Here is a 21411-nt window from a genome sequence, read left to right as displayed (position 1 = left end):
ATTACACCAAGTTACTGCAGGTCTCATTTCACGGATAACTATGTATGTGCAGGCATAAAACTTATGCAGTGCACCCTATGTGAAAAGACAATGACTACCAAATCTTTAAAAGTAATTAACTGCTACTAACAACATTTCCTTGCTAACTAAGGAATGTTGGTATCCTATTCTTTTAAAAAAGGACAAAAATCTGATCAAGGTATATATCAGACGTACTGCTGAAATGAAACACAACAGTAATATCTTAGACTTTGAGTGAGAATATAAAAAGCTTTTGAACATTTCTACAGATTGAATGAAGGGTTCATTTTTCTTTGATTGTTACAGAAAAAAATTGATACTGATACAGCTCAGGGTAACTTTTTTTTTTTTTTTTTTAAATTTAGCTTTGATTTGGTTTTTGGTATGTCTTGAAAATCTCTGAAAGTGGATTTGGAATTTTATGGGAATAAAATGTTGTTTAAAGTAGATTGGAACTGAGCATTAAGGGAAGGCTTCTTGATTTCCAGGTGTTGGGGTAATGTGCCAACAGAGTGAGGACGGTTGAGATTGCAGCATAGTTGCTTTCCATACTTTGAAATGGATTTTTGAAAAGTGGTCTCCCATTTGCACTTGAAAATAACTAAGGTGCAAGTTGTTTGTGAGCATGTGAACTAAAATTCCAGCCCTGATCAATTAATTACACTCCAAGTCAGACATCAAAAGACAAAATCAGCACCTGCAATGCATTGTGTCCAAATACTACTTTCTTAAAAAATAAGACCTTGATATCTACAGATATTCAGGGGGGGGAGATTTTTAAAATTTACCTTGGTAACTTTCAACAAATAGCACTTCTTCTGGATTAAGGTGAAGGGTAAAAATAAGACATTTGTCCCTTTTAAAATGCTTCAGCTTCTCTCGTTGGTCTTGGAAACTGCTGAATTATTTTGTATCCAGGGTCTTGGCCCTCCAGGTTGAGAATCCAAACTATTGGTGTTTATGGTGCCTTTCCCTGAAGCATCTGAGTGCTATTCTGTGCAGTCTGGTGGAAAATTTGCCGATTCACAAGTTTGGGATTGACCACCTACACAAGATGTGCTTGGAGGTCATTTTATCATTACAACATTATTCTCTCTGATAAAGCTATTTTAATTAATCAGACATCTGAATCTGTTTATATTGGAAACAATGTCTGTTTATGTAAAGTTCATAAACTAAAGCTATGTCTACAATAAACTAAAGCTAAACTAAAACGATGAGCTACGGGTGCGATTTCTCCTCATTGTGTACGCATACTTGCATGAGTTCTCAGTGAATATATATCCACAGCCAGAAACCGGTAAGTATTGGGACAGGGCCAGACCGCATGGCTATGAAAGAGTGCTGGAAGGCATGTATATTAGTCCCAGGCTCCATAAAGCCCTCTTCCCTGGGTAACCCAGCTGGGGCTAATTCAAGACAATTGGGCCAATTAGGCCACCGGGAACCTATCAAAGAAGCTGCCCCAGCAGTTAAAAAGCCTCCACTTCAGGCAGGCCAGGAGGGCTGAAAGGGAGTTAACAGCCAGAGGAGAGAAAGCAGAGAAAAGCAAAGCAATGCAGAGCAAAGAGAAGCCAAGTGAAGCAGAGCGGAGCTGAGAGGAGCTGCCCTGCCCTGTTGCAGCTACAGCCGCAGGGCTTGGGACTATCACCCGCTGCTGCTACCACACCGAGACGGAGAGGCTCTAGCTGAGGAAGGCTGAACAACCCTTCACGCTGGTACCAGGGAGCAGGCTACAAGCCGGGGGGCCACGGACAGGCGACCCAGGGAAGGTAGTCGGTCTCAGGGACTAAGCAGGGCGAGACCACTCCTCACAGGGTCCCTGGGTCAGGGGCCCGGGGCAGAAGGTGGGACCGGGTCCCCCCCCCCCTTCACTCCCCTCCCAGCCGCACCACTGGCGTAGCCGGTGAAGCGCAGGATCCACAGGGCGGAACAGGCGCACCCCACCACAGTATGTACTCAACCTGGCTCAGCTGTGCCTCTGTTTCTGCTACATGTGCTTTTGTGGCTACAGTCTTATTTATATTTGCTTTAGCCTGATGAGAGCTAACACGCACATGTGTACATGGGCAGGGTCATCACACCCCTTGTTCATAGTGTAAATGTCAAGCTAAACCTGGGTAAGGTTAAAGTGATGCTAGTCAGAAGAGGGAAACCACTTGAATTAGCTATGACACTGATTTCCCCTCTCATCAAAAGCATCTGCCCTCTTTATCCCAACCCCCCACCAAAATGGTGTAAAGCCATGGGGTCCTGCTGGACTCATCATAACTCTATATATGACTAGTAGGGACAATGGCAAGACATGCCTTCTGAACACCTTCAGTAAGCTGGGAGGCTGTATCTCTTTTTCTCAGATGAAGTGGCCACAGTGATCCAGTCTAGACTGAATTACTGTAACTCAGTGTTGAGGGATGAAGATGGTGGTAGGGCTAGGCAATAATTTTCTGCCCAACTTTTTTTTTTTTTTTGATGGAATTTTTCCCCTAAGAAATTGTTTGCTTTCTTTTAAATGCTCTGACTTTTTTTTTTTTTTTTTTTAGTCAGAAAATCAAAAACCTAAAAACTAAGAGAACCCATTTTGTTGGGAGGACACTGCTAAAGAGCATTCGAAGAATCTTCCCTATTGTCTAAGTTTCATACCTCCCTGGCTTATTAAGGTTTTTAGAGGTAAAGATGCTACCTTAGGTTTGTAGAAGTGGCTACTATCTAAGTTTAAAACAATACGATAGAGAAGAACCAACTTTCAGTTTACTGGGCTGTGAATTAAAATGATAGCTAAATACGTGCAGCTAGAGGAAAATCAAGAACTCATGTGGCACAGGCAATTGTTTGTATGCTTAATCCATTGCACTGAGCAACAGAGCTATCTTTCATGCCCTACAGTGGGAACAAATTCTGCAGAAATATTAATGTATTGTATGTCCTTCATTCCCATCCCTAATCATACACATGACTTTGGCTAATAGTTGAAAATACTCATTGATATACAATTAATCCATTACTATTTTCAATAATGATTATTTTTGTGATTTTCTTTTTTTCCCCTCTCCCCTCCACCCCTTGTGTTCTCCAGACAGTCCAGCTCTATGGGCCCCAGCAGTTACAGTGGTGTCTGTGTTTAGAATAGCCTTCTCCTGTCACATACATGCCATGGAAGGAGGAAACGTGGTAAGCTCAGAGGTTCATCTCAGCTCACAGCTATTCTTTTGTCTAGGCACCCTGGTTGTCTAGCACGCACTTCTGCCTCCTTATTCTCTTTGGCTGTGAACTGGACTCTGGTTCTGGCTCCATCTCCCTGCCTAGTTCTCTAAAACAGTGAAAGGAGCATGCCATTTAATTCACCTTCTGGGCAAAAATGCAAAGCAAGAGACAGCTGCAGGCAGGTACTAATGGGGGCAGAAAAATGAAAAGCAAAATGCCAGGTGCCTGGCTGCAGCAAAATAATGAATTCTGTAGCAAAAATGTTACACTCTGAAAAATCTTGGCGCTATATCAGAATCCACTGACAAATAATTGTGTGGCCCTGAGTGAGATGATTGAGGCAGTTCACAGCTCTCAGGATCTATACAGACTTGGATGTGCACTGGTTTACACTCAGTTCATGTTTCCTAGGGATAGAAACTTAATTTTATTTTAAACAAAAACCGATCCTGGAGCAAAATTCTGCTTCTAACCCTGTCTTGCCTTGTATGCCTTTTGAACTTTGTATTTGTTTGTCTGAACAAGGGGAAAAAACTCTTATCCACATGTCTCTTTCCACAAGCCTTTGTAAAGTTACACTTTACTGATATCCTATGTGAAGATGGCAATAAAGAGAGAGTCTAATTTAGTAGGAGGAATGGATGAAGAGGCTAGACTATTGCCTATTGAAGAGCCTAAATCAGACACAGCTCAGATTCACTGCTACAAATTAGAAATCCACTCTAGTGTGGGAGAACAGAGAAGAGACTGAGCTAAGTCAGCATCCAACCAAGGAAGTAAATATTAATGCTTTTAATGTGCTAAAATGTTTAGTGTCTGGAGAGGTAATCCCATAGAAACTAAAGTTAATCCGGATATTTGAGGCTGTGCATAGACTTGACAATGGTGGATGAATGTGTTTTAAGATTAGGAACTGCATCCTTGCTTACTGGGAATATCCAGTAGACCCAAAAGCTTTGCAGATCTCAGAGCAATTAACTGAGCAGGAGTATGATTGTTTAATTCAAACAAAACACAGTATGAGCTATTAGTAAAAGATTATAGGTTATGAATGGAAAGACTTAGAGGAGGAAAAAATCAACTAAAAAGAATCCAAATGGAAACGATTAAAGGTTACTGTAGGAATTTTTCATGTTTCAGTTCATGTGGAAATAAAATATGACCTTTTTATTATTACTGTTGTAAGGGAGACAATATCAATGGCCTATTTCAACCTCTGAGTGTGGTGACTTTCTCCATGTTGTTTAGATCAGAGATTTCCTGTGTAACCTGAAGATTGTTGTTTTCAACTTGCTACTGACCTCTGTAGAAATACAACCAGATGATGCAACACATGCTCTAAATGGGGATTCATTTGGACATTTGATTGTAGTTTTGAACTGATCCTGCCAAGTAAATCGAGGAGCACAATCAGTGGTCACTAGAACTCCAGATTCGCCTGTTAAGGAATTCTCCCCATAGTGTCCTTTCCCGCTGAATATTCCTCTATAGAAACTGTTCCTAATGACTATCATATAACGGCAGCATTCAGCCAAACCCAGTAGAGAATACAGTGAGGATTGTCAAATAGTGCTTAAAAACAGAAAGAGGATTTGAACAGTTTAATGGGACTTTGGCTTCCCTATGTAACAAACTAAATAGTCTTGATGGGGATTAATAGGCATAAGAGTTGCTAGAACTGGCCCTAATCAAAAGTGAAGAGATCGCAGTTGCTTTTGTACTGCAGCATGACAAAGTTTTGGGAATGCTAATTACTCTTTGAATGCAAGTGTTTGCCATCTAACATAAGGTAACATATCTTTAAGAAGCTTTTTGGTTGTGTATCTTATTTAAACATATCTTAAATATTTCAAAGCCTCCAAAATGGTTCTAGTCCTAAATGATATAGAGACATAAATAGTACAGGGGTGACTACTGTTACTCTTCCAAGCAAACAGTGCCATTAATTGCACTGAGTTGCAAATGATTTTTTTTTTCCCACTGGATATAGACTGTTGGCTCCTGGTACTGTGTCAAGTCTCTTAATGCCCTTCTGGAAGGTATTCAGTAACTTAGTGATAGGTACAGTATAAAAATTAGCATAGAAATACTGTGAACATTTGGCATAAGTATGACATTTGGGTGAATTATTCAACCAGTACACACACACACACCCACACACTCTTGTAATCTCATATGTAGAATAAATGAATACCCACATAAAATTATGTGGGGTTTTCTTTGATTTAGTTACTTGATTTTTATTCTTGGGGTAGGGGGGAAAGTCATTGGGTGTTTTTTAACCCTAAAAAATTATTAAAGTCCTTGTTGGATAAAAGTGTATAATGTGGTCTGAGATGATTCTTAACTTGGTTATTGTACAATGAATAATACAAGTAAAGTTAGCTCAATTTAGTTACTGGATAAAAAAACCTTGTTAATAGATTAATACTTATCAATAGATATTTTATCCTGTCAGTGGAATCTGTGTTTTTCATAAACTACCAAAATACTTTTATAGTGCTGAGTTTAGCCTTTTTTAACACAGTATATTTGAGATAGAGTCAGTAAAACGTTGCACAGATCAAATCACTTATTTTATTACCATTTTTGTATTTTATCATTTCACTGAGAAGTCTATATCATCCATTATTTCTATATGGAATAAATTAATGCTTTTTAGGACAGTATGCTCTATTATTTTACTTAAACACATAAACACAAAGTTCTGTACTCTGTTAAATGCACAAGTATAAGCTGCTATAAATGTTAATGGAAGTTATTCACACACATTAGTGGAAGAAAAGGGTTTACATACTTGATTTGTTTGGTTTTCGTGCAGCAGAACAGGGTCATGACTAGATGAGGAAAAATCAGATCTGAAAAGACTGATGCATTTAAATCATTTTATAGCATATTTCTGTGCAGCTTTTTTTCTCCAGGTGGGAATTTTATTTAAACAGGAACATGGGAATGTCCTATTAGTAGTAGCATCAAATTCCAAACTACAGTTTGCACAAGTTCAGTACTAATTTAGAAATATTTTAGTGTGAAAATACCTGCAGTTTTTTTTAACAAGGAGCACAGGATCATTTTAACTCCGCTTTCAGAGATCCTTCTGAAGCATGAGTTGTCAGGTATGATTTATTTAAGGCAATGAAGTTAGATTACTGAGTTGAACAATAACTGTTTGGATTCCAGCCAAGCATTCAGAGAGAGTGACTGTATCTAATGAGTCTAGATAACTCTAAAAAACAAATGATCCAAAAGTATTGCGATGAAATTGAACTAGTTAAAAAAACAAACATACAAACCTCCTTGTCCACTTTATTTTGTGAGTTATGAGCAATGAACCTTATGAAGTCCCTAAAAGCTTTCTTTGAAATAATGCACCAAGAAGATATGAACCCACATTTCTGGCTGGAGCTTATACAAAATATTGAAATGTGATCAGCAATTGATTTGATCAACTTCTAGATACTCTGATTTCTAGTTTCCTATTCTCCTCAAATGGTTACTTGTGTCTGAGTGCCAGTCGCACTATTTACAGGGTTGTTGAAGTGACTTTGAAGAAGTGTTTTATTACAACTGAATGGTTATTCAATCTGAAGAGGAACCATTTATATATTACTGATCCTGCTTTTTCCTTTTGCATAGTGTGTGTGTCTGGGGCTGTATTGATATTGTTTGAGTTCAGGACAGACACGAACAAAATATTAATGGAAACTTGTCCTTGGTGTAGAAAAGTAATAAACTTCTCCGGATTTTATTTAAAGATTTTTTTTTTTTTGTTTACTAAAATCGGCTATTCCATTGTATGAAGCTTCAACAAATGTGGGCCTGAAACTACAAATGCTTATGCACCTGACTAATTCTACTGATGGATGGCACTGCAGTCCCATTGATTTCAGTGGGCCTATTTGCATGAGTTAAGTTATTTGTGTAAAAGTGCAGGCCCAGGCCCTATGATTGTTCTTGTTCACGAGTTTGAGTGAAATGTTGGACACTTGGGTACTTTTATACATTTAACAGAGTTGTTCCCACACTTTTAGTGCTAGTTAGAGGTGCTGATTTCAGCAATTATTTTTAGAAGATTTGCCCACATAGTGTCTGAAGTAGGATCAACCCTTTGAAGGAGAGCACTATTTAAAAAATTGAGATACAGTGAGTGAATGTAAAACTTCAAAGTTTGTTCACTTTAAAATGAATGGTTGAGGGCACTTTACAAATGTATGTTCTAGTGTGCATTCTGTTGCAGAAAGCATGGGTAACCCTATCATTAACTTCAGTTGCCTATCATATCTGATTCTAGGTTGTTGTACTGTCATTGGCTCAAATGTTTAATAGTGTTCTCTAATTCTGGGTGCTCAGCTTGAGGGCTGGTGTTTCATCAGTGCTATGCTTCCATTGACATCCCCTGGAATTGGGAGTATCCAGTATCTCTGCGAAACATACCCTAACTATGCCAAGTTTGGTATCCAAAATTAATGGTTCATCAGGTTTTTGTTAATAAGGACCTTCCTCCAGACTTTAACTGTTTTTTTATTATTTCTAATCTAACTTCTAGTGTGCATTCCAGTAGTACTTGCTCTTAACAGAGACTTCAGTATTGCTATCTGATATGTCATGATGTCTAATGTGTTACATCAGTGCAACTTCTTGGTAGCTTGTCGCTACTGTATCTGGTACACAATACCTCAAGCTCAGTATCTTGGCGACCCTACCTTCTGAGTTATTGTAGCTGGTATTTCAAAATTGCTTTATGATACATGACATTATTAATAGATTCATTTCATGTAAGGATATTAACAATTGCTTTATCAGGTAAGTGTTGTATTAGTAGTGTTGTATTAGCTTCAAGTACGTTATATTAATATTCCAGTAACTTATTTTGTATTGCAGAACTCTTTTTGAAAAGTTTTGCATTATGGAAGTAATACTTAGCTTGAAAATAGTGCTTTCAGTAGTAGATCTCTAAGTGCTTTATAAAGGAGGTAGGCGTCATTGGCCCCATTTTACAAATGGGGAAATTGAGGCACACAGCGGTGACGTGATTTGCCTGAAGTCAGTGGCCAAGGCAGGAGTAAAACCCAGGTTTTCTGAGTCCTAGTCTAGAGCTCCAGTTACAAGGTCACAGTGGTCATCTTAGTGTTCACGTTAAGATTTACTAAAATAGAATGAGCCCCAAATGTTTTCACTTCATCACCTTTTATTTGAATTATAAACCGGGGTCGGTAGCACTGTCCATTATTAGAATGAGTTTCACTGGAGCCCAGAGCTGCAATTACAGGGAGAGTCCTGCACAGCCTGGCTGCATCGTGCTCAGTGCAGATGGAATATTTGGGGAATTTAGATGCAAAAAAAACTACGTCTCTACTGAGCATGTGTGAACCTCAATTTTTCAGAGTCTTATAACTTAGCCAAATTTGCTTGGTTTTTCACAGGGATACCAAAAAACACATCCCTGACACAAAGGCCACTCTCTGCCAAATTCCAAGGTGCTGCTCCAAAGCTTGGGGGCATCAGAGCAGGTCAAAGAAAAGGTTGCCATTGTTCTTTAACATGGGACATACAATGTATTTTTCCCTAGCCTCATTCTCGAAATGGCTGAACTGACTTGGCTGGAATTTACTAATATATATATCATTTATATATAATATAAAAGCAGGCTGAGGCAGACAGCCCCAATGGTCAAAGTCTAGCAAAGTTATAAACAGAAAAGAGCCTTATAAAGGAAAGTGCTAACAGTCCTGTGTACATAACAATAATAAAGTAAGAATTAATACTCTCTCGAGACACAACACAAGGGAAAGTAAAAGCTTCTGAATGGGGCACACTTATTCTTTTGCTTTGGTTTCCATGGAAAGGCCATGGGTAGTTCTAACTGCTTCCCTGGACTGAAAGATTCTGGCTGGGGAGGGACCACAAAGCCTCTTGCTGTTGACAATGGCCAGTGACTGGAGGAGGTAAATGTGGGGAGCTGCAGCTGTGGGACACAATGCACATCTAGGGCTTAAGTCTCAGTGTAAGGATCTGTCTGCACTGTGAGACAGTGTGGATTTCAGAGTGCATCAAAGCACTGTGCTCTAACTGCCCTCTGTGGATACTGCTGGCATGTCCTAAAAGTTACCAGTTTGCATTAGTGTAGTCCTCTTTCCAATAGGATTATGTTAATGTAAACTAGCTACTTTTTCGTTCATACCAGCAGCATCTACACGGTGCTGTTAGAATGCAGTGTTTTAGTATGTTCTGTAATTCACAGCCCTGTAGTCTGCATTGTGGCACAGTGTAGATATAGCCTAAATATGTTAAAAAGAGTGACTGAATTTATATTGCACATTTCAGTTCAGCCTGTTGATCAGTTGGGGTATTCTTCATAGGTACAAAGTTGTTAGGTATTTCACATCTAGGTGTGCCTTCAGCTATCAGTGACATGCTAAACTGAGTGTTTTCCAAGTGGGACCTGTCAGAATTATCTTCAGTTTTTATTGTTTGATATGTCAGAGCAGGGAATTCCCCAAGACTCTGTCCTATAACTTTTTTGGGGACTTTGAATCTTGACCCTAGTGGAAAGGATACTTGTGTATCAGTCAGCACACTGTCTTCAGATCTCATGTTATTTTATAACTTGACATTATTCTGAAACTGCATTTTTGTTTTTGTTTGTTTTTGTTTATTTGGGGGAAACAAAACAATCACCACCAAAAAAACCCAGCCTCAATCTCAGTGCCTTTTAACTGATAGCTGGTAAGGTTTATTAAGCTTTCATGGTTTGTGGATCTTTGTATGATTTAACTCTGAGAAGGTTACTTTACTGAAAAGTAGGGCATGAAAAGATAATGAAGCAGAGAGATAGAAGCAAATAAATGTGAGATATGCTTCCTCTTTCACAAACTTATTGTGAACCAAAATTTCTTGCAGGTGTGGGGTTATAAGGTTATTCAGGGGAGTTTTTAAAAATAAAGCACATTCCCAGACGTGGAATGAGTTGTGCTAGGTATTTCTTTGGAGCAGGATCACTGCACATCTGGTTTGGTGGTATTCAAGCCAAAACTGATTCATTTTTTTTCTCTTCTGTTGAATGCTGAGTTCTGTGTAGGTGATGGAGTAAATTTTCAGCACAGGTGCACAGGGAATTAAGCATGTAGCTACTAGCTTCCATTAATAATAAAAGGGGTTGCGTGCCTAATTTTCCATTCACTGTGCTGAAATGTATTCTTCTGTCTCCAATTCCTTTGGAAATTGAGAAGTTGTTGCAGTGCTGGGTTGCTATGCAGTCTAGGGGGTGAAGTATACTAGATCGTGATCTTTCTTCATCTTCCCTCCACCCCAAGTGGCAAGAATATTTGTCAGCATTTAACATTAAATGAGGTAGCTTGCCTTCCTAATGAAGGGATGTATATTAGAGAACAGGTACCACATATCTAAATCGATTGCTTTGATGATCTTCCTCCGTAACTGAGTCAATCTTGTCTGAGTCAAGACTGTTCTAATCTATATTGAGCATGGATTAATGTTCTGACATTCCCAGAATTATTTGGATTGGAATCAACATCTAGTTCAGGGCTTCTACTCTAACATCACCTTACATTTGATCAAGTTTGATTTAATTATTTATAAACCATCCCTAATCCAGCCTTGGCTATTTCCAGTAGTGGCAATTGCACGATCTTTCTTAGGAGCTGGTTTCAGTACCTAATTATTCCCATATAGTTGTAGTGTTTGCACTTTATACAGTATTTAACCTGGTGTTTGTTCTATCATTATTAACTAATGAGAATAATTAATCCCTCTCCTTTTTATAACATACATTTATGTAGTTGTATATATCGTGTCTTCTTTCTGTTTTCTTTTGTAGACTTAAGGTCTCCATTCCCCGTAGTCTGCAGCTACTGTGCTTTGTATGTCAAAGGCTATCCAGGCTGAGAGTGGATGGAAACTTGGAGGTGACTGAATTCAAAATCTATCATATTATTTTGAGACATCTGAAGTTTAGGGGCAAAATTATGCCCGGATAGAGTTAAAAATACAAACAAACACCACAGGTTTTTCAATTGTGGGACATTCAGAACACTTGGAACTCTTCAAGGCTATTTGTAGGGTCCACCTTCAAAATAGCAGCATGACTCAGGAGTCGTGCTGGTTTTTTCCCTCTCCTCTTTGTCTGTTCCCTGTGCCATTTTTTAATTCCCCTCCTCGGTGTGCAGTGGGAGATGGGAAATGTTACGATTCTTTGAAGAAACTGTGATATAGCGAAGGCAGAGGGCAGTAGGAGAGTGTTGGATGGGAGATATGTGAGCCCCAGAATGCTCAGGGCTTTGTTCCCTGCTGACTAACTCAGAGCCATTAGGGAGCAATTAGGAGCAGCTGAGGCCAATTAAGGACCAGCCAGGTGCTCCATAAAAGCCCTCTGCTCCAAACAGTCAGTGCACGAGCTGGAGGAAGTAGGAGTGCCGAGCCGAGCCGAGCAACGGACTGGAGAGCAGAATTCTGTGGTGGAGCAGCCAGGAGGAAGGTACCGGCTCAAGAAGCCAGAAGGACTGAAGGAGGGGGAAAATTAGCCCAGGGGAAGAGTGTGCAGTTTGGAAAGCAGTACCAGCAGCACATAGCTGCTTCTCATAGGGCCCTTGGGCTGGGACCTGGAGGAGCGATTGGGCCTGGGTCCCTACCCCCTCCCCTGGGAAGATGGGGTGTTGGGCAACTTCCTGGCCCACTACAAAAAGGAAAGCGTGAGACCCGCTAGAGGGAAGCCGGCCGTCTGCCACAAAACGTATCTCCCAAAGAATATCAAAACCAAACAAAAAGCAGAAATGTTGTCAAGCCATACAATACTGTAAAACACAACAACCCTCCCTACTTTTCTAAGTTACATAAATGGGTCATGTAGGTTGATTCAGTGGCTGATGGAGTAGCTTGCATAGTACATGCTTTGGCATCTCTTGGTGAAAAATGATGCTGCCTATAAGGGAAATGTTCAGTTTTTAATTAATGCTCCTCTTAACATAACTATTAGGGATAATCAAAGTCATGTATGTCTAAAGTTATTGTCCCTTGCCTTTTGAAAGTCATCTTTAAGAATTGTCTTGCCTTAAATGTTGCAAGAGAATGTAGATGGTATCAGGCCACCCATATAAATCTTTATGGGTTATATTGTAAAAAATGGTGGCTGGAGATCTGGGCACACAATTATATGCACTTTCGCACATTAGTTTATCATAACTGCATGAACTAAGCAGGCAGTCTTTAGCTGATGTGAATCACTGTAGTCCCATTACTCCCATTGAATTCAAGTGAGATGCTGAGGATCTGGCCTTTGTATGTGCAGATGTTGAGTTACCTCTACTAAATTGTCCTTTGTATATATGTAATTGGTCCACTTTACCCATGTGGTCATGGCAATCTTGTATACATTTCTTTCTGTATACTATTTTTGCTTCTTGAAAATTATACTCTTGAATGACTACTGTACTCTTCAGTTGTCCTTGAGCATTTTGATTTATTGGCAAAGAGCACAGCTGGATGAATAGTGTGTGTGTGTGGGGAAGTATTCATGGACATATCAATGTAAAATCTAAATCACTTCTGTGATTGACCAATGCAATGTCTGAAACGTTTTTGATTGGCTTGTCTACCACCACTTATTGGAACAGATTTTTGTTTTCTTGAATGCTGACGAATGACTCTTCTTCATAAGAGCATCCATATAAACATGCAAATGGGTATTTGCACATGTCTGTACTAGTCACAATGGAAGATCAGGCCACCTATTTTATAAACATTTTTTTCCAGTCATCTAACTGGCAAACAGAAATAATAACACATGACTTATGTGACCAATCACACACACAATGAATAGCAAATAGTAAAAAATAAATAAAAAAAATACAGTAATTGAAATGAATAGTTTTCAGTCAGCCCCAGGGTGAAATATGTTCACAAAGTATTTGTGATGAAACAGTGAATAAACTCAAAGTAATCCGTTCACAGATAATTTTACAGAAAAAGGATTAAATTCTTCAGGTAAATTGTTTACTAAAAATATTTTGCCCAGCTCCAGTAAACAGTAATTGTATTAAGCTCTTTAGCGTTTTTTTTAGTAGGAGCATGCTGATTATATTATGTGTGTGGAATTGATTGGCTGAGATTTGTTCATATTAATTTTTCCTTCATTTAAATTTGGAGCCAAACCCTTAAAGAAATAGAAACCACACATTTACTTTTACATATTAATATAATCCGATTCACCTAGACAATTAAAAATAAAATCTTGAACTTAATCTGTGTAACCTCTCTCTCTGGTACCATCAGATCTAAGATTCGATTCACTTCACTAGTAAGTTCTTTGGGCAGGAATCTTCTTTTTCTTCTTGGTTTGCGCAGCACTTAATACAATGGGGTTGTGCCATACAAATAATAATAGTACACTCCCCAAATTCAAACTTCATGAAGGAACAGTGATTTTGTTCTGTATAGTTTCAACAGGTCTGTCCTAGAACAGTTTGACTAGATTTGTTTACATCTGTATGGCTTACACACTCTTTATTTAGTTCTTTTGCGGGCTCTAGTAAGAGCAATCCACAAGGGGGAAGTGACAGGAAATTTACAAACTTCTTAAATTGTTTTTCTACCACAAAATATAAAGGCACACATTTAATTCAAAAACTTGTTTTTGTAGTTAAGTGAGTAATGTACCATGGCGAAAGAAATGTTTGTCTCTCTTAATTTAACAAAATTAAGTATAATGAGTCCCTTAGAATATAGTCCTTACTGCCAAAAAGGGACCGTATTTATAATAGCCAGTGGGTCAGGTAAACCCTAATGGATTTACCGCTCTTTCACTGTTGGAGGTAGCGTCTCCATCTTCTAAGTTAATGTTTAACTGTTGTTTTTAAATGTCTTAAACAAATATCTAGTAAAGAAATCATAGAAAGCAGATAAACTCTTTCCTCAGTCTAACGCATTTTACTGTTTATGAAACCTGAAAATCATTATGGCTTCTGAAAGTTGTTATAATACATTGTTTTGTACGCTAGAGGCCTAGTCGTCCTCCAACTGAGTTGGAGACAACCCACCCGTTTATTTCAAAATGACCTAAATTTTGTTGGTTGATTTCAAAATACAAACCATTCAACCTGTTTGGCAGGAGCTAAAATATTGTTTTCCCACATGAGGGCATCAGAGTTGTTCTAACAAGCTGTAAGAGACACCAGGTTGAGTTATTTAACTTCATATATCATAGAAACAATGGGACGTATAAGCACGTCTAGAAGCCCTTAGCCTTCTGTCAACTCTAAAATTCAAAGTGTATTAAAATGGAAAATAGATACAAGAATTTTTACAAAGGTGATTTTTTTTAAGTTGAAATGGTCTTATGAATGTGAAGGGCAGCACCAACCAAAAAAACAAAAAAAAGACAATAGGATAATTCCACCTAATCTTAATCACATGAGTAGATTCTGTGAGTAAGGTAGTGAGGATCTGAGCTAGTATTTTGAATTTAAAAAAAAAACTTGGACATTTTTACCAAATTTCTCACATGGTTACAAACTTCCATATTCCTATAATTTACTGATTAATTTTTCCTAATAATGGGCTGAGCCTAAACTCCAGATCTGAAAACCTTCTCCCTTTCTCCTGCTCCTGGGAGGTATGGTAAATTCAGATAGAGATGCCTCCCAGCTGCAAAGCACCTATTTTAAATATTTTAGAGATGCTGCTGCTCACAAGGAAAATTTACACCTATTTTTTAGCCATGGGAATTTATAAATCTTACAACACCTAGTAAGTTATCCAAAAGAATAATATAAATAAAACCAACCTAAATCTCCAAAAGCAGCTCACTTTGTTAAAAAGCATGGCTTTTACTAGAAGAACTAACTTTTTGAGCTGTGCAGAGGACAGAAATATGGTCTTGTGAAGAATTTTGAGATTTGGAAATGTGGTGGTGGTTCAAATGAGATAAAAATCCATACATTTTGAAACTTATTCATAAATCTGAAAACATTTTTGGATTGATTGAAACACTTCAATCTGAAAATGTCAAAATGGGACATTTCAATATTGTAGGAAACTTTTTCCTAGATTTTCTCCTAAATGAAATATAATCAAAATCAACACAATTTCATGAAACATTTTGATGGAACTGTGTACTTCAGTGAAAAATAGTTTCATCATTTTTTTTTTCTTTGGCTCTACTCATTTTGAATTGGGGGTAGAGACGGGAAGACAGAGAAAGCATTTTTATCAGATGTCTCCTTCTACATAGTTGCAAATGAGTCACATACTTCAGTCCTTATATGTAAATAAAATCCATTGATTCATGTCTGAATTCTGCTGACATCAGAGCAGAATTTTTGGAACCATTCTTGATCCATTGCTAGCTTTAAGCACTCAGCAGCTGACCTCCCAGTGATCTGCAACACACTCTCTATCTATCTCCTCACTGAACATTCCCTGATCCCCCAAACAACCCAAACAGTTTTCATTTTATTCCAAAGTTTATCATGCTTAAAGCTGCCAAAGCACCCATTCCAAAAAAGTCAGCATTGGACCATAGCTAACGGAGAAGGTGTTTCAGTTGGCAAAAAGCCAATACAGAGTGAAAGAGTGGTTTGGAGGTTGAAGAACATAGGAAAGAATATAAGGAATTGAGCATCCATTGAAACCTATTGGCATTTCCTGAGGCTTCAGACAGTCACAGCTGGTACCATCTACTGCCATTAGAGTAGCAGGCTACACTACAGCCTCTAGCTGAAGGCTTGCTAACTTTTTTAAAGGTGCAAATCAAAAAGTTAAACTTCAACAATAAAATCAAGTGATGGGGGATATGGAGCTTGACTAATAGCAGGGACATCTGTATGTAGAAGCTGGGCATAGATGTAGGTCATGGGTAGTCTACCTTGGTGGGATTTTAGTGTGGTAATGGATATCTGCAGTGCACATGTGTCCAGTGGTACCACATATTGAAGGCTTTGTTCTTTTATCACTGGATTAAAGGGAAGAAACTAGGTTGCTGGTATCAGCACAACCTCTCCCTCACCGATCTTCTATTGTCTGGGAAGCTTGCTTATAGTGAATTAGGGTTTTGGATATTCTTGAGACTGAACCCAAGAATGACAGCCAAAATAAAATTGCCATCCAGAGAGCACCCTTAAAAATTTAAAAATTTAACTTAAACACTTAAAGACTATATTGGCAAATAGACAGTTATGTAAGTCATTTGATAGCCAACTCCTCCCTGCCCTCCCAATTTTGTGAGCTCTGCGAAATTGTATTAAAATGTCAAATTCAGCACAACTATTCCAGAAAGCAAGATAATCCCTAGACCCTGTCATATCTACTGGTTTCATGTCCCTTCCACAAGTCAAGTTGTCATGGCCTTTCTAGCTTTAAATATTCTCCATGGACCTATTTTACTCAGTCTCTCTGACTTCCTATACAGTCCATCTAGCCTTTTACCTTCTCAGTCTGTTCCTCCATTCTAGGCTTCCATTCTGCGTTGCTGACATGCTTTCTACAGTCCCATTGATATAAAAACGAATTGCACACATGGATAGTAAAAGGGTCCCTAGAGCAGGCACTTCTGTGTTCAATGAGAGCAAATCTATAAATGTGCATTTTTAGGAACACTGTCTAATTCCAATGTATCTGTGCATTGTTGGCTACCCTGCTTGTGACAGCTTTTCATTTTTAACAAAGAATAAAAATAAAACTATTGCTGTGCCAATATTTTCAAAGGGTAAATGGGATGACCTAGGTAATTACAGGCCTGTAAGCCTGACATCGATCCCAAGCAAAATAATGGGACAGCTAATACAGGACTCAATTGATAAAGAATTAAAGGAGGGTAATTAATATGAATCAACATGGGTTTCTGGAAAATAGACCTTGTCAAAATAACTTGATTTTTTTAGATAAGATTACAAATTTGGTTGGTTAAAGCTGAAAGTGCTGATCTAATATATTTAGACTTGGTACCATGGGATGTTTTGATTACAAAACTAGAATGGTATAATCTCAGCAGACACACATTAAAAGGATTAAAAACTGGTTAACAGGCAGGTCTCAAAATATAATGGTAAATGATGAATCATCATCATCAAGCAGGTATAATTCTAGTGGTGTCCCATATGGCTTTGCTCTTGGCTTTATGCTATTTTTGTCATTGACCTGGAAGAAAATATAAAATCATTACTCATCAAATCTGTGAAAAAGATAGGTCATTGATACTGAGCAATCTGGTAAACGTGGTTCTGGCAGGCAATATGTGTTTCTGTATACAACACTGTAAAATGCAGTGTTTTACATCTAGGAACAACTGCTAGCCATGTTTACAGGCTGGGGAACTCTATCCTGGACAACAGTGAACTCTGAAAAAGCCTTCAGTGTCATGGAGGATAATCAGCTGAACATGACTTCCTTGTGCAATGCTGTGGCCAGCAGGGCTAATGTGAACCTTGGATGTATAAACGGGAATCTTGAGTAGGAGTAGAGGTTATATTATCTATTGTATTGGCAGTAATTAAACTGCTATTGGAATACTGTATTCAGTTCTGGTGTAAACAATTAAAAAAGGATGTTGAGAAATAAGGAAGGATTAAGAAAAGAGCCCCAAGAATGATTAAAACATTGGAAAACAGGTTTTATAGGCAAAAGACTCAAGGAGCTCCATCTTTTCAACTTGTCCAAGTGAAGATTAAGAGGTATTTTGATAAGTCTATAAGTGCTTACATGAGAAACAGAAATTTGATGATAGAAGGCTCTGCAATCTGCCAGACAAAAATATAACAAAGTCCAATGTCTGGAAGTTGAAGCTAGACAAATTTAGACTAGAAATGAGACAGATCTTGAAGAGCAAAGACAGTTAATCGCGGGAGGAATTGATCAAGTTCTGCGATTGATTCTCCAGATTGGATGCTTCTCTAAGACATGCCCTAGTTCAAACAAATGAATTTAGGGAAATCCCAGGCCCTGTGTTATGGAGGAGGTCAGATTTATAATCACGGTACTTCCTTCTGGCTTTATAATTTATGAATCTGTTAATTAAAAGGGTGGGGTTTGCTCAGCCTGCCTCCAATACACAAACTACTTCCCCCAGACAGCTGCAGAGAATAGTGACGTCCTGTCCCTTTAAAGGTTTGAGCACCGCCCCACCTTCCCCCCCACCTGAGTGCAAAGCATTATTTTCATGTTGATTTCAGTTTTGCAGCATGAACAATAAAGCTACTGCCAGAGCAAACAGACACAGAGGGAGCACAGAAACACAGCTATCTCCTTCTCTGCAGGGTCCAGACATAGCAGGAATCCCCTTATGAAAATGGACAAGCTGCCAAATGTTACTGTCCCACAGCTTGTCTTGCTTTGTCACTTAACATTTTATGATCCACTTGGCTTCTCTGTGGAGCCCTCCAGTCCAAGTACTTTTACAAGATCACACCCCAAAGTGGAATGATTATAAAATGCATTATTAGCTAAAATGAATTGAAAAGTGCCCAGTGCTACACTTAAGATGACACCACTTGGCTATATAGTCATAAAAAAAATCTTAAAGCTGCAGCTGAACAAGAACCCAGATGACTATAGATAGTCCCAAATCACAATGTTTGGAAAGTAAGTAACGGGAATAGAAAGAAGGTCCAGATGGAATTCGGAACTGAATAAACGCATTCCTGAGGTTCAGAGACATTCAGGTCTTAGATTTGGCTTTGTGCCCATCTGTAATATAAATTGGTATGAAATTTACAAAATTGCCCTTGAAGGTAGGTAAATAGAGCTGGCCTGTCATTAATTAATAGTATTTTCCTATAGGAGCAAATAACTGAGCTTTTAATTGAAACATAACAATGCTGGTTCTCTGGAACAGTAAATCAAAGAAACGGAAATAAATGATTTTTGTTCCTTTGTTGTCTCCAGGCTACTGGTTTATAGGAAAGTATTTGTTTCACTGAGAAAATTTACACCTACAGAAAGGTGGTATTTTCATGTTGGGGCTCTCCATGCATAGTAAATGATACCCTGCATGTCCAATAACTAATATTTTCCTAACCAAAACTATCACAAGAAGCAAGAAAATGAAGGAAATATGCAATCAAGAGCAAACCATAGCATATAGCATCCAACACTTAAGGGAATAGTTATAGGACACTCACTTAGTAGTAGGCACAAGGTGTTAAAGAAACTATACAGTTTATTGCAACTATCAATTTTTTGTAAACCAATTTCCAAACTTTCAATAATATTTAGCATGTATGTGGCACTTGAATAATATTTAGCACTTTCAGACTACTGTGTGAACAGCTAATATACATGTGATTTTTAAAATATATTTATGACTTCCACTTATTGGCTAGAAGCAGTTGCTCTTATTTCTAATGTCCCCGCTTTGCTAAAGGTAGATGCAGTCTTTGTCCTCTTCCATTTTGTAATGATTCTTTCTACAGAATCAACAGCTAACGTGTGCCAAAGTCTCTCAAATTAAGTAAGGAAGAATGTGATAGCTCTTTGGATACTATACCAGGCAACTCCAGCTGACACATTTACAAATCTACTCAGGTCCCCACTGAGGCAGTCACCTATTGATTTCTTTGTTTTCTACCTTCAGAAATCATAGATTTCCCTGTCTCTCTCTCAGGAAAAAATATAGTCAAACTAATTATATACTTAATTTGAAAAAGGAAAAGGGCAGCAAGTAGTGAAAAATGTTTGCAGTGCATTACCTTAATATAAATTTGCTTCCACAGTTTCAAGTTTTTGTTCAGGGTGTCAAAAATATTATGACATTGGGTGAATGAACTCTCTCCCCCAACTTCTTGGCCAAGTTAAATTATAAGGCTGTGAAAATGAACACACAAACTTTGCACTCTTATTTTGGAAGGTGCAATTGGATATCAATGTTTCCAATCTTCATTTAATTTTCAGGAGGAAGCCAGGGATTTGGTGCTAATGAAAAGCTTAGAACAGAGAATGAAGAGAGCCTTATTTCCAGACCTGCTAGAATCCATAAGCTTGATAAAATTGCCTGCTCTCTAAGTTTCCAGGCACCAGAAAAAAAATCAATCCGCAAATGTGAATTAGAGTTAACCCTGAGCTGCTGCCCGTTTAACTCTGGAAAACATATATTTGGAAATTCTAATTGTAGGGAGGGCTTTTTTAAAGTGGCTGGCTTTAATACATCCATGAAACTAAAATACATAGAGGTATTGGGGAGAACAAATGGGAGGAAGAAAAATGTGGATGAAAGTAGAGAGAATAGTGCAGTGAAGTGAGATGTATTTAGTGACTGAATCCTTTATCAGGGTTCATAAAGTCTCACTCTAGAATGTGGGAGATGTGGTGAATAAATAGTTAAATTTCATGAGTGTTATAACATTTTGGTGCCTCAAAACAAATAATTGTGTAACAAACCTTGTTGCAGGTTTTTACTCTTGTTATAATTTTTTTCTATTGAGAATTATTTATACATGCAATAGTACAACAAAGGAAACACAAAAACATGGTCTTGTAGAGAGTTTCTCATACAGTCTGAAAGCAGCAGCATCAATATCTCCTAAGCCTAAGAATGCAGCTTTGCAGGTGGGGGAGTAAAGTAAATGACATGAATGGATGGGATGTGGCAGGTTTGCATCTTCGGCCTGTGTTACATTTTAATATTTAGCTACTCTTCTGAAGATACCAAAAAGGAGCCAGTTGAGTCTTCTGGGTTGTAAAAACCTGTTTATTTTCACTCAGAACTGCATTGAGACCATCTACTCGTTTCATATTAAGTCACTGAAAAGCAATTGGATAGTTCAAATTTGGCCATTACTAGTCAGTGTCACCTTCAGATTGCTGACCTAGGTACAAGAGATTTTAAACTAGTGACTCTTTCTGGGAATATCATGTTTGAGTAAATGTATGTGTATGTGTAGATGTGATGGTATATCTATAATGCCTACCGTGTGCTCTCTCTAGGACACTAATACAATATGGTGACCATGTGTGGATCTGGTACATGTGTAGATTGACTTGCTGTTTTTGATTTACTTACAGTTCTGTTTCACTCCACCACATGTGAACAATTGTCTGTACAAATTCATATGCCAGGATTTTAAGATCAATCATCAAGAACTCTGATCCTGGAAAGTTTGCATGTATATTTCCCTACGACATGAATAGAAGCTTTGGATTCAGATCAATGGTAGAATATAATCTATATGTGCACGTGCATTG

The 21411-nt window shown here is 38.2% G+C and overlaps 1 long non-coding RNA gene across 2 annotated transcripts in view; it reads left to right on the top strand.

Moving 5' to 3' along the window:
* The window catches only part of LOC137167061 (uncharacterized), a 90384-nt gene that overhangs the window by 34325 nt on the left and 34648 nt on the right, over positions 1-21411 (top strand). The window contains exon 2 of one of the 2 annotated variants that reach the window (XR_010923956.1): positions 3098-3192. The exons of the other annotated variant lie outside the window; for it this stretch is intronic. This is a non-coding gene — a long non-coding RNA (uncharacterized lncRNA). The remainder of the gene's footprint in view (positions 1-3097; positions 3193-21411) is intronic. 2 annotated transcript variants of the gene reach the window in all.

The sequence above is a fragment of the Emydura macquarii genome, unplaced genomic scaffold (genome assembly GCF_026122565.2).
Source record: "Emydura macquarii macquarii isolate MOO-44397 ecotype Brisbane River unplaced genomic scaffold, CSIRO-AGI_Emac_v2 contig_2897, whole genome shotgun sequence".
Lineage (NCBI taxonomy): Eukaryota > Metazoa > Chordata > Testudines > Chelidae > Emydura > Emydura macquarii.
The sequence above is the reverse complement of the archived record's forward strand: the minus strand, read 5'-3'. Positions and strand labels throughout refer to the sequence as shown.